Raw genomic sequence first — 13,860 nt, 5'->3', positions numbered from 1 at the left:
TATATAAAATTTTAATAATTAATGTTTCATTTATATATGTAATATGAATACTTAAGATCGGCTATTATTTATTTAAAATCTATTTACTTGAAAATATGAGCATGGATAAAATATATCACTTATATTAGTTACTAAATAATAGTATTAACACTAATAGTTATAATAATGATAATAACAATAATAAATATAATGTTTTAAAAGATGCCAAATCCTCCAAACCGATTAATCAAAATAATGACATTGAAACTAATAATATCTCATAAAAAATCAAATCGTTATGTCTTATTAATTCTTTTCCTCATTTATTAATTATATTATCATTAACAATTAGGGCATCTTTGTTAGCGTATCTTGAAGACTTGAACGTGTTCATCCTCTTTTTATTTTTATTATTATCTCATCCTCACTAATCCACTCACTAAAGGTAAATAACTCTCATCCCCCTTTTTACCGTTTTATATTTTGGGGGCGTTATGCGTTAATCAATTTTTCACTACAATTCCATTATTTGCGTTATATGATATTGCTCAATTAATTATACGTGCAAATGTGATTATGTGTTTAATTTATGTTTTAGTGGTTGGTATCTCATCCTCATTAGTATGATCATACGCCATCGGAGTAGCTCGTTATCCATGGGATTCGAGTGAAAAGACAACTTTTATATTATTGTTATATTGTGGTTATGCTAGTTGTAGTATTTCATATTATCGCAAGGAATTGTCATTTTTATATTGTATGTATTCAAAAACCGTGATTACTTGCTCAACTTTATGTTAACAAACTATGTATTCTCCCGCATGGCACAGGTAGCTATATTGGATGAAGAAACAAGGGATTAAAGAGTAGTTGGACCTTAGTATGCATGATGAATTAAAGCCTATTTATTTCTTTTTATTAAATTGTTATGTTTATCTCTATGAGACAATGTTTATGTTTTGGCGTACTTGAATAATATGAATTTAATAATTTAGATATTGACACGTGGATTTATTTAGTGTCTTTTGAGCTATGATACAATTATGTCGCGCCCCGGCATATTTCGCCGTAGGTTGGGGTGACAGATTGGTATCAGAGCCGAAGGCTATAAGATAGGTGGTTAGACGTAACGGCTTAGTAGCCTGCTTAGGGTCCCTATACGTGTTCCTATACATGCACCCTATTTGTTTAAATTTTTGTTGTACATAGCTTAATTTATTTAAATTGTTTATCATATACAATTGTACACGAAAGCACACACTTATTCCGAGGCTATGCCTCAAAATTATTTTTCAAAATTTTAGGACGGTTTTTAAATTGGGAAATTCCCAAAGAATTCCCACCTTTTAACTCCCCTCTCATTGAGGATGATTCGTGTAACGGATACGTAGTAAATGTAAGGGGGACACACATGTACACCGATCCCTTGACACCAAGGCTTGCGAGCCTAAGGAAGTGCAATACGCATACATCTCAATCAACCGTGAGACCTGGTTGCCTTCCTGGAGGGTGAGGTGTGAGTGTGAAACTTGTTAGGCCAAAGCGTATCACACCAAACGTTCACGAATCTACTACCCTCATTGTATCAATCGTGGTAATGTGACGATCACATCCTTAATTTATAACCAAATTCACGGTGATACGTGGCTAAACTCGGTTTTCCGTATTGTGTTTTAGTTGAATAGTTAGGTGAAGTACACAAATACGCGGTGATTCCCGAAGTACTTCAACCATCTATCTCAATACCCCTCACAACTCAATTTTAATAAATTTTATTTAGTTTTTGATATTTTCATTTCATTGGAAGGAACCATGGTGATTCATGAAATCCTAACCAACAAATGAAACCCATGTTTCAATTTAAAGTTATGTTGTAACTACTTATTTTTTTATTTATTTATGTATTTATTTAATTTATTATTCCTCATTACACCAACACTTATAAAATCACGTCTCATAAATGACTTCATTCTCAACCTCAACCACAAACTCAACCTCAAATTGTTAAATAGAATTCACAAGTATTGATTTACACAAACTCAACCTCAAATTTGTTAAATAGAATTCACAAGTATCAATTTACACAAACTCATAAATTTACAACATTTGCCCAAGTCTCATGAATTTTACACGTTTGATCCTTGTAGAATGTCTTCCCACCTCATCAACTGTACCCACCGCGTCGCCAACTCGTGACGTCGCATGTCGTCCCGCATCACAAAGGGCATCGTGTAAGCCCTCCCGATGGTCATCTCTCAACTCCAAGCCGTGAATGCCGCTAATGTTTCTGCAAACTCTAATGTTTTCACTACAACCCTTCTTCAATGGTTCGAGTAAATAGAGAGCGTGTTCCTCCACTGTACATGCCTGGATGACAAGAAGACCACGTATGCATCAAGTGTTTTGAAATCTAGTGCCCTTACTTGGTGGACTAGCAAAAAGAGAGACCTTGGGGCTAAGGTTGCCATGGCCTTGCCATGGGATGACCTTAAGAAGCTCATGTTAGACCAATTCTGCCCGAAATATGAACTCCGGAAGTTGGAAAAAGAATTCTGGAATTTGAAGCAAGAGGGAGGTGATAATACCGCTTACAACAACCGATTCAACGAATTGAGCGTCCTTATCCCGCATATGGTTACTCCTTTAGAGCGTGCCATTGATAAGTACATCTCGGGTTTGCCAATGCAAATCCAAGATTCCGTCCTTAGTCGTGACCTGAAGGAACTTCATGATGCCATCACCCTAGCCGGTACCCTCACTGAAAACCACGTTAAGGCCGTCACTTGACGCGAAAAAGTTCCAAGAAGCCCAATGATAAGCCCGCATCCGAGCCCATTAAAGAGTCCAAGCCCACATCCTCCAAGCCCGAATCCTCCAATAACAACCACAACCCCTCTCATTACCGCAATAACAAACGAAACCCAATTCACAAAATTTTGTTATAGCCCAACCACAAGCCCAACAAGCCCCTCCAACCAAGAAACCATACACCGGCCCACACCCGTATTGCAATACTTGTCAACGTCACCATCCGGCCCAATCCACTTGCCAAGTGTGCACCAGTTGCCACCGATTCGGCCACCTCACCCAATACTACCGAGAAGCACCCCGAGTGCAAGCCGCTCCACCGCGGTTCGCACCTTCAAACCAACCGAGCCATCTCTCGTGCTCCAATCATTAACACCGTTAGGGCTTGTTATAACTGCGGTGATCCAAACCACCTCCACAATGCGTGTCCTCGACTCGCTCAAGCCCATCAAGCCTATGTTGCCCTACAACCCTACTACACCTCCCAAGCCTACCAACTTCAAACTTACCAACCCCAATTACCCAAACTCATGCCTCCACCAAACCCTCAAGCTCAACCCATGCTCATGCAAGCCTACCAAGCTCCAACCCCTCACGCTTCAACATCCCAAACCCAAGCACCTCAAGGAACTCAAGGGCGAGCCTTCACCATTAATGCGCACCAAGCCCGAAACTCGAACGATGTGGTGAACGATATGTTTCTAGTTAACAAGCATCATGCATCGGTATTATTTGATTCGGGAGCCGATAGGAGTTTTATTTCCTTTGATTTTGAGTACATACTTGATGTACCCCGTAGTAAATTGTCTAAACCCTTCACGGTAGAGATAGCTAATGGTAGTTTGATCGTTATTGACTCCGTCGTCCGTAATTACACGCTCACCCTTAATGGGCAAAAGTTCTCGATTGATCTCATTCCGATGCAAATGGGTAGCTTCGATTTCATCATTGGTATGGATTGGCTCTCTCTTCACCGTGCCAAAATTCTATGTTTCGAGAAGATTATTCGTATCCCTATCGAAGGTGGCGTGATTCTAAACGTCGCCGGAAAAAGACCATTCTCAAAGCTAAACCTCATTTCGTGCCTTGAAGCCCAACGTTATTTACGCAAGAAGTATGTCACTTTCTTAGCCCATGTCACTACAAAGGCCTACGAAGAAAAGCAAATTTCCGACATCCCGATTGTTCGCGATTTCCCCGAAGTATTTCCCGAAGACGTTTCTGGACTCCCTCCCATACGTCAAGTGGAGTTTCGTATTGATCTTGTACCCAGAGCAAACCCCGTAGCCAAAGCACCGTACCGTCTTGCACCCTCCGAGATGCAACAAATTCTCCAATCAAATCCAAGAACTCACGGACAAGGGTTTCATTCGCCCGAGCTCGTCTCCATGGGGCGCACCCGTTTTGTTTGTCAATAAGAAGGATGTTACTCTTCGTATGTGTATCGATTACCGTGAGCTCAATAAGCTTACTATCAAGAACCTCTATCCCCTTCCGCGCATCGATGATCTTGTTGGTGCATGTTTTGTAACAGATGATCTTTTGTGTTTGTTAGAATTGAGAGCAACGGTCAAAGGGGAGTCTGTTGGTGCATTTTGTGACCGTCGCTATGCAATTCTGTTCAGCGGAAACGAAGTACGAAGTTAGAACAACTTCGCCATAAGCGAAGTTATAACAACTTCGCCATAGGCGAAGTTGTAACAACTTCGCCATAGGCGAAGTTGTAACAACTTCTGCCATAGGCGAAGTTAGAACAACTTCGCCTTAGGCGAAGTTATAACAACTTCGCCTACTGGCCCAAGCCCAAGCCTGCGAAGTTGTTTTGTCTATATATATATGTGTCTTGTTTAGGTTTGAGTATCCAGAAAGTCAGAGTGTATTGTGATCAGTTTATTTGTCTAGAGAGAAACCGAGAGGGGAGAGTCGTGTGGGACGGCCCGAGGTAGAGCTCACCTCGGGTCGGCCGTCATTTGTTTTCGTGTTTGGTATGTAATGTGTTTCGGTTATTATATAAAAGATCTGCAGATGTGTTTATCCCATTCGTGTGTTTGTTCGTGTATGTGTTTGTGTGTAATTGTGTTCTTCGTCTTCTACACCATTAAACGAGTCTAGGAGGATTCCGCACTGCTAGACATCGTGCGGATCTCGTATCGATCAGCGACACCCCGGGGGGGACCTACAAGTGCTATCAGAGCCTTAGGCTCTTATGCTATGGTTCGAGATCTGCGTTTTGGTGTTTCTGGCACGTTTCTGATGCGTTTTTGGCTCGAACAGCCGCCGCAGGCGAAGTTATGGGGTTCAGGCGAAGTTGTCGCTTAAATTTTAGGGTTTAGGCGAAGTTATCAGTCAGGCGAAGTTATGGACAGGCGAAGTTATGTAGGGGCGAAGTTGACTTTTAGGCGAAGTTGACTTTAGGCGAAGTTAAAAAAAAAATTGTTTGGAGTTTTCGTCTGTATGGCCAGGTGTACACGATTATTGTGAGACCTAAGACGTTGTTCCGTCAACGAGTGAAACTTGTTATCTCTTGGTCTTACGTGTGAACAAATACGTGTCAACTCTGGATATGGAGTTGAGGTTGTGAATGGGATATTGATTGAAACAGGATATTGACACATATTTGGGTGTTTGTGGGCAATGAAATAGTTGTTGTTCGAGGTTGACCAACTGAAGAAAGTCAAATTGAACTGAAGGTTTTCGTCATTACTGGATTGCTTCAGAGCATATTATTTATGTTATTTTCAAGGCGTTCGAGAATTGGATCCTGAAACATGATGCTTATTTATTAAAGTGAAAATTCTGGAACAAGTTGGATTTAATCGGGAATTAAAGTGTTTATGTTCTTGATCGTTATCCCTGGTGATTGAAGATGCTTCGGATTAATTAATGGTCATGTGTGTTAGATTCTGTCAAGGTGGTTTTGTGATGAAATTGATCACTTGATGTTGAGTAGTTGAAGATTAAACCTTATCGTATGCCGACGTGTTGGTGAAGTTGTGGAGGGAGCCCAACTTCACGTGTTGGTGAAGTCAGAAGGACTCACATGATTGATTGAGATGATCAATTAGGCACGGGGATGCATGCATTTCAAAGACCTCAATCTATATAGTCGGAGAAGCTTACACTGAAGGGGAGATCGGATATGGAAGACGCTGGGTGATTGGTAGATTTGTGAAGCTACAAGACAGTTTCAAACACGGCTGGTTGAAGAGCAAACAGAAGATCATCAGTTAAGAGGGAGTCTCTTGGTGCATGTTTTGTAACAGATGATCTTTTGTGTTTGTTAGAATTGAGAGCAACGGTCAAAGGGGAGTCTGTTGGTGCATTTTGTGACCGTCGCTATGCAATTCTGTTCAGCGGAAACGAAGTACGAAGTTAGAACAACTTCGCCATAGGCGAAGTTGTAACAACTTCTGCCATAGGCGAAGTTAGAACAACTTCGCCTTAGGCGAAGTTATAACAACTTCGCCTACTGGCCCAAGCCCAAGTCTGCGAAGTTGTTTTGTCTATATATATGTGTCTTGTTTAGGTTTGAGTATCCAGAAAGTCAGAGTGTTTTGTGATCAGTTTATTTGTCTAGAGAGAAACCGAGAGGGAGAGTCGTGTGGGACAGCCCGAGGTAGAGCTCAAAGAGTTGTTTCGGTTTGTGTACGAGAAGGAGTTCATGCTTGAAGATGAAAGATACAAGATTGTTGAAGATTACAAGACACGTGCTTGAAGATAGAGATATGAAGCTAATGCCAAGGGGGAGTCTGTTGGTACATGATGTCAGTAGTTCAGTGTCTAGTGTCTGTAATCGAGTTAGTTGGATTTGTATTTGGATGTAAGCGAAGTTCTCACAAGTTCGCTGATATAGGCGAACTTGTGGAACAAGCGAAGTTAGGGACAACTTCGCCGAAACATGCTAGGCGAAGTTGTCGTGTTATATAAACTGCTAGGTTACGGCTAGATCAGTAGACGAGTTAAAGTTTTAGTTTTTACGAGTTATTCAGTTTTGTGTAATCGGTGATCAGTGAATCACGTGTTTCCAGTTGCAATACAACGTGTCTTTGTTTATTGTAACGTGTGTTTGATCGTGTTAACGTGTATCGTCTTCTACGCTCGTAACGTCTTACGTAGGGATTCCGCACCTACGTAGAACGAGATATTCCGTGTAGATTCAGCTGGGAACCTACACCGCCTTCCGTACTCATTATGGGCACTTTGAATTCCGAGTTATGCCTTTTGGGTTGACTAATGCTCCCGCCGTTTTCATGGATCTTATGAATCGCGTTTGTAAACCCTACCTCGACAAGTTTGTGATTGTTTTCATCGACGACATCTTGATATATTCTAAATCCAAGGACGAACATAAAGATCATTTGCGCGCTATTCTCGAATTGTTGCCAAAAGAACAACTTTATGCTAAATTCTCCAAATGCGAATTTTGGCTAAAGCAAGTTCAATTCTTGGGCCACATCGTCAACGACAAGGGTATTCACGTTGACCCCGCTACAATCGAGGCCGTTAAAAATTGGAAAACCGTCATCTCCAACGGAGGTTCGCTCATTTCTTGGTTTAGCGATATATTACCGTCATTTCATCCGCAACTTTTCAAAAATTGCTTCACCCCTTACCGCACTTCCCACAAAGGGAAAGTTTACGAATGGGGTCCCGATCAAGAAAAAGCGTTTCAAACACTAAAGGACATGCTTTGCAATGCTCCTATCCTTGCTCTTCCTGAGGGCAATGATGATTTTGTCGTATTTTGTGACGCTTCTATCCAAGGTCTCGGTTGTGTTCTTATGCAACGAGACAAGGTTATTGCTTACGCTTCGCGTCAACTCAAGGTTCACGATAAAAATTACACGACGCACAATCTCGAACTAGGTGCGGTCATGTTTGCCTTGAAAATTCGGAGACACTATCTTTGTGGAACGAAATGTGTGGTTTTCACCGATCATAAAAGTTTACAACACATATTCGACCAAAAGGATCTCAACATGAGACAAAGACGATGGGCCGAATTGTTAATTGATTACGATTGCGAGATTCGCTACCACCCCGGGAAAGCAAAATGTCATGGCCGATGCTCTTAGTCGTAAGAGTCACATTAAATCCGTCATGCTCAACTGTGTCACCATGCAATCCGACCTTCAATACCGCATCTTCGACGCACAACAAGTCTCCGTCACCGAAGGAAGTTTATACGATGAGATATCGTGTGGCGCCGAACTCCAACTTGAAACCAAACATTACGATTTACTTTATTATTTGAACCGTTTATGGGTTCCCGATCATGACGGTATTCACACGTTCATCCTTAATGAAGTTCATAAGTCATGATACTCGGTTCATCCCGGTGCGGATAAAATGTATGCCGATCTTCGTCCCATGTTTTGGTGGCCGGGAATGAAGAAAGATACTGCAGTATATGTATCCAAATGCCTCACTTGTTCTAAGGTCAAAGCCGAGCATCAAAAGCCGTTTGGCTTGCTCGAGCAACCACCGATCCCCGTTTGGAAATGGGAGGACATAGCTATGGATTTTGTCACGAAACTCCCCACTACTCAAAGCCGCAATGATAATATTGGGTAATTATTGATCGGTTGACCAAATCGGCTCATTTCATACCCATTCGAGAAAAATTCTCCATGAGTCAACTAGCTCAACTCTATGTCAAGAACATCATTTGCCGCCATGGAACACCGTTGACCATTATCTTCGATTGTGATGGTTGGTTTACCTCTCATTTTTGGAATTCATTGCAAACCGCCTTGGGTACCGGTATCGATCTAAGCACCGCTTATCACCCACAAACTGATGGTCAATCCGAGCGAACGATTCAAACACTCACTTACCACTTCCGCTTTTGGGTGCTAGACTTTGGTGGAAATTGGGATACTCACTTACCACTTTTAGAGTTTTCCTACAATAATAGTTTCCACACTAATATTGGCACGGCACCCTTTGAAGCTCTCTATGGTCGAACATGTCGCTCCCCGATTTGTTGGAGCGAGATTGGTGAATCGCAAATCACCGGTCCCGAGCTTGTTCAAGAAACTTCTGACCGGATTGATCTTATTCATCAAAATCTTCTTGCCGCTCGTAGCCGTCAAAAGAGCTACGCCGATAAGCGCCGTAAACCTCTCGAGTTTAATGTTGGTGATCGAGTTCTCCTCAAAGTATTTCCTTGGAAGGGAGTTGTTCGTCTTGGTAAAAGAAACAAGTTATCTCCTCGTTTTGTTGGACCATTTGAAATTGTTGAAAGAGTTGGTCGAGTTGCTTATCGTCTTGACCTTCCCGAAGAGCACTCCAATGTTCATCCGACTTTTCACGTTTCCAATCTCAAGAAGTGCTTAGCCGAGGGGAATCTTCACATACCCCTCGACGAAGTACAAGTTAATGAATCTATGCGCGCGATCGAGAAACTCGTTGAAATCATGGATCGTATGGAGAAAGAAACAAAGCGTAGCCGCATTCCGCTTGTCAAAGTTCGTTGGGAATCCAAGCATGGACCCGAGTTCACTTGGGAACGAGACGACCAAATGGAAGCCAAGTACCCACATCTCTTCGTTACGACTTAATCTCTAATTTCGGGACGAAATTTTCAAAAGTATGGAATGCTGTAACATTTCGGTTTTTTTCGTTTCATGATTTGTACCCGACCCGGTTCGTGTTAGGGTGAGTTATTAATAAAATATTTCTTGTATTTAAAATTTTCTTTTATATATTTATTATTAAACTATCAAAGAATGGCAAAAACAACCCCTAAACTAACTTTAATCCCCTTGTGCACCCACCTCTAAAGTTCAAGGACCAATATGCAATCGTATTAAAATATTATAATAATAAAATAATCATCTTTCTTCCTCCTCTAACCCGTCACCGACAATACCCCCCCCCCCCCCCCACTTTGCTTGGACCTTAATTCTCGTTATAATCTAGGAATTGATCTCACCAAATCGTTTATCATTCAAAAACGATCTCACCGACACTTTAAATTTGGAAAAACGAATCAAAATCATAGCTATTACGGCCTAAACAAATCGCGACTGAACCGAGCCTCTAAATTGCTATATAAACACAATGATAATTCAATTAAACGTGCACACACATTCCTCATAACCCTGCTAAACTAAGCCCTAACACAATTGCAAGCAACGTGGCCGTCAGGACCTGCTTTCAACCCAAGCTCAGGCCGCGACTGTTTGTTGTTCGTTAACCTGCATTCCGCAACGATAAACGATAATTAATACATGGTTTATACTCGTTTTTAATCGGCAATCAAAAGCCCTAAATAAATTTTAACAAACAGTGAACCAATCAACGGATTGAACTCCTAAGGTTTGTAATTGAAATTGGGTTCTGGTCGGGCCTGTTTAAACATTTTTGCAGAGCACCTTAGACGCAAACTGGAGCACCAACCTATTGGCTGGTGTGTTTCATTGGAAGTCACTGAACCGGTCCAGGTCGCGGGTTCGAACCCCCTGGACCCGGTTTTGTTTATTTATGTTGTTTTATTTAATTTCTTGTTTTCTTTTTGTTTTTATAATAATGAAAATAATAGATAAACATTATTTTAACGAAACCAAACCTAGAAAGTGTTATTTTGGCCATAGATTTGCGTCAAAAGTATACGCATATACACATAAACATACATATACATACATATAATACGATAAACCAAATATTATTTTATTCATTTATTTATTCATTTATTTGTTATGCTAAATCGATCTAGTTTAAAGGTCCGAATAAATCCTCCTATTGTTTTATATATATATATATATATATATATATATATATATATATATATATATATATATATTTGAAATTTTAATAATTAATGTTTCATTTATATATATAATATTAATACTTAAGAGCGGCTATTATTTATTTAAAATATATTTATTTGAAAATATGAGCATGGATAAAATATATCACTTATATTAGTTACTAAATAATAGTATTAACACTAATAGTTATAATAATAATAATAACAATAACAATAATAATAATAAATATAATGTTTTAAAAGAGGCCAAATCCTCCAAACCGATTAATCAAAATAATGACATTGAAACTAATAATATCCCATAAAAAATCAAATCGTTATGTCTTATTAATTCTTTTCCTCATTTATTAATTTTACTATTATTAACAATTAGGGCATCTTTGTTGACGTATCTTGAAGACTTGAACGTGTTCATCCTCGTTTTCTTTTTATTATTATCTCATCCTCACTAATCCACTCACTAAAGGTAAGTAACTCACATCCCCCTTTTTACCGTTTTATATTTTGGGGGCGTTATGCGTTAATCAATTTTTCACTACAATTCCACTATTTGTGTTATATGATATTGCTCAATTAATTATACGTGCAAATGTGATTATGTGTTTAATTTATGTTTTGCTGGTTGGTATCTCATCCTCATTCTTATCCTCATCCTCATTAGTATGATCATACGTCGTCGGAGTAGCTCGTTATCCATGGGATCGAGTGAAAAGACAACTTTTATATTATTGTTATATTGTGGTTATGCTAGTTGTAGTATTTCATATTATCGTTAAGGAATTGTCATTTTTATATTATATGTATTCAAAAACCGTGATTACGTGCTCAACTTTATGTTGACAAACTATGTATTTTCCCGCATGACGCAGGTAGCTATATTGGATGAAAAAATAAGGGATTAAAGAGTAGTTGGACCTTAGGATGCATGATGAATTAAAGACTATTTATTTCTTTTTATTAAATTGTGATGTTTATTTTTATGAGACAATGTTTGTGTTTTTGCGACTTGAATAATATGAATTTAATAATTTAGATATTGACACGTGGATTTATTTTAGTGTCTTTTGAGTTATGATACAATTATATCGCGCCCCGGCATATTCCGCCGTAGGTTGGGGTGTGACACTTGAGCATCATTTATTAGTAGAGCAGCACAAATTTCCACTTGACTGACAACTATTTCTGACCCATTTACCACACCATGAATTTCTCGTTCTAAATACCCATTTACTGTATAGGTTTCAGTAACAACAGAATCTCGAAAGTGTTGTATCCATCGTCGATATACATCGACTTGATCATTTAGGGTGTAGGTGATAGGACGCATTCACAGCAACTTAATCATATTTTTGAAGTCTTCGAATTCTTCCGTGGCATTTGTTCACATTCATAAATTATGAGTTAATGGAAAAGTGTGTGGAGAGCCGTCGTAAGTCATCGTCTTGAAACAGGGGTGTTAGGGTTTTTATTTGTGTGAAATAGCGATGAGAAGTGTGTGAAGTTAAATAAAGATTCATTGTAGACGAATTGGCACTTCAATTTAATAAAACGCGGGGGAAAAAACTAGTGAAATATAGTGAATTTACAACAGTTATTCACAAAAGCCCATTGTATACTTGTAGGATGGTCCATAAGATCGTTCTATAATGTAACCAATACATAGGGTAGCCGTTCTTTCTTGTCACCAATTACACCGGTCTATTAACCGGTTTATTTACAAAGTCTTATAAGTATACGCGCATACAAACTATTATAAGTATACATACATACATACATACATACATACGGTGTTAGCTTTCAGTTAGTGTGAGATTGTTAGAGGAAAATATGTTGAAAGTTGGGACTGCCAGAAAATATTTCTTAAGTTGTATTTAGCGCCGACCAACTCAAAGTTGAGATTATTAAAATCCAATAAACCTATTTATATAGATATTCAAAAACTTTGTATAAATATTAGTAAACCTATGGCATTTGACACAATCTCCTAAGATCAACTTTGACTATCACTACCCTTGGTCTATCCTAAATTATCCGTTCAAAAAAATCGAATACACACACTTCCAAAACTTGAATCAAAATGTACAATCAAAGATGCACACCATACAACTAAGATACACCTATTAAAGTTACAAAAAAGCATCCGTTACATCATATACCCCCACTCCTCCATAAACCCCCCCCCCCCCCCCCCCCCCCCCCATCAACCCTAACATTTCAATTCTCACCACAATCCCAAACCCAATTTCCTCAAATTCCGATAATGCCCTCAACGCCGGCCCAACCGCACCTCAACGGCGCCTTCTACGGCCCGTCGATCCCACCACCAAACCCCAAATCCTCCCACCGTCCTGGCCGCCGAGGCGGTGGACCCACCTCCTGCAACCCATTAACCTGCATCTGCAGCTGCATACTTAACCTCATCTGTCAAATATTAATCACCATCGCCGTTATCCTCGCAATCACGCCTTAATCTTTTGGTTTATCTTCCGCCCCAACGTCCCCAAGTTTCACGTCGATGACGTCACCCTCACCAAATTCACCCTATCCCCCACCAACAACACTTTGTATTATAACCTCTCCGTCAACATGACGTTTCGGAACCCGAACCGGAGGCTCGGGATTTATTATGACCAGATTGAGACGAATGCGTTGTATCATAAGCAAAGATTTGGTAGGACGGGTGTGAGTGGGTTTTATTTGGGGCATAAGAAGGAGAATAATGTGAGTGTGGTGTTTAAAGGTGAGAATGTGGTGAGTCGAAATATGATGCCGAGGCGAGTGATGAGGTTTATAAGATTGATTTGAAACTGAGGTTGAAGATTCGGTTTAAAGTGTGGTGGATGAAAACGCCCAAATTTAAGCCTAGGTTTGATTGTGATTTGAAGGTGCCATTGAGTGTTAATGTTAAAGGTAAGGCTTCTAATGTGAAGTTTGAGAGGACCAAGTGTGATTTTGATTGGTAGTTTTTTTTTAAATAATTTGTTTTGATACATATGATGGAATTTTGGTATTAGTTTTATATTTTTGGTTGTTTTTTAATTTTGATTGTTAATCACTAAATATATTTAATAAAAACATTCAAGTATTTAATGAAGATACGTCTTAATTCACACCGGTATATACACACCGGCAAATTCATATATATCAAAGTGGTATAAGAGATAAGATCATAGAAAGATTAAATATTAGAAAGTTAACAAAATTAAATTTGGATGAAAAAGTTGAAAGAAAAAAAATAAAAATCAGCTTGCCATGTTGACTTCTGTAGCAAGTACTTTTACATATCATTGCTTTAAGAC

The 13,860-nt window shown here is 39.4% G+C and overlaps 1 pseudogene; it reads left to right on the top strand.

The window, feature by feature from the left end:
- The first annotated feature begins 12,774 nt into the window (after window positions 1-12,774).
- Window positions 12,775-13,600, top strand: LOC143593557 (NDR1/HIN1-like protein 3 pseudogene; annotated as a pseudogene).
- The last annotated feature ends 260 nt before the right edge of the window (window positions 13,601-13,860 follow it).

The sequence above is a fragment of the Bidens hawaiensis genome, unplaced genomic scaffold (genome assembly GCF_021521415.1).
Source record: "Bidens hawaiensis isolate Kalapana, Puna unplaced genomic scaffold, B.hawaiensis_p1.1 tig00042327_1, whole genome shotgun sequence".
NCBI classification, from domain to species: domain Eukaryota; kingdom Viridiplantae; phylum Streptophyta; class Magnoliopsida; order Asterales; family Asteraceae; genus Bidens; species Bidens hawaiensis.
This window is presented reverse-complemented; position numbering and strand designations above follow the sequence as displayed.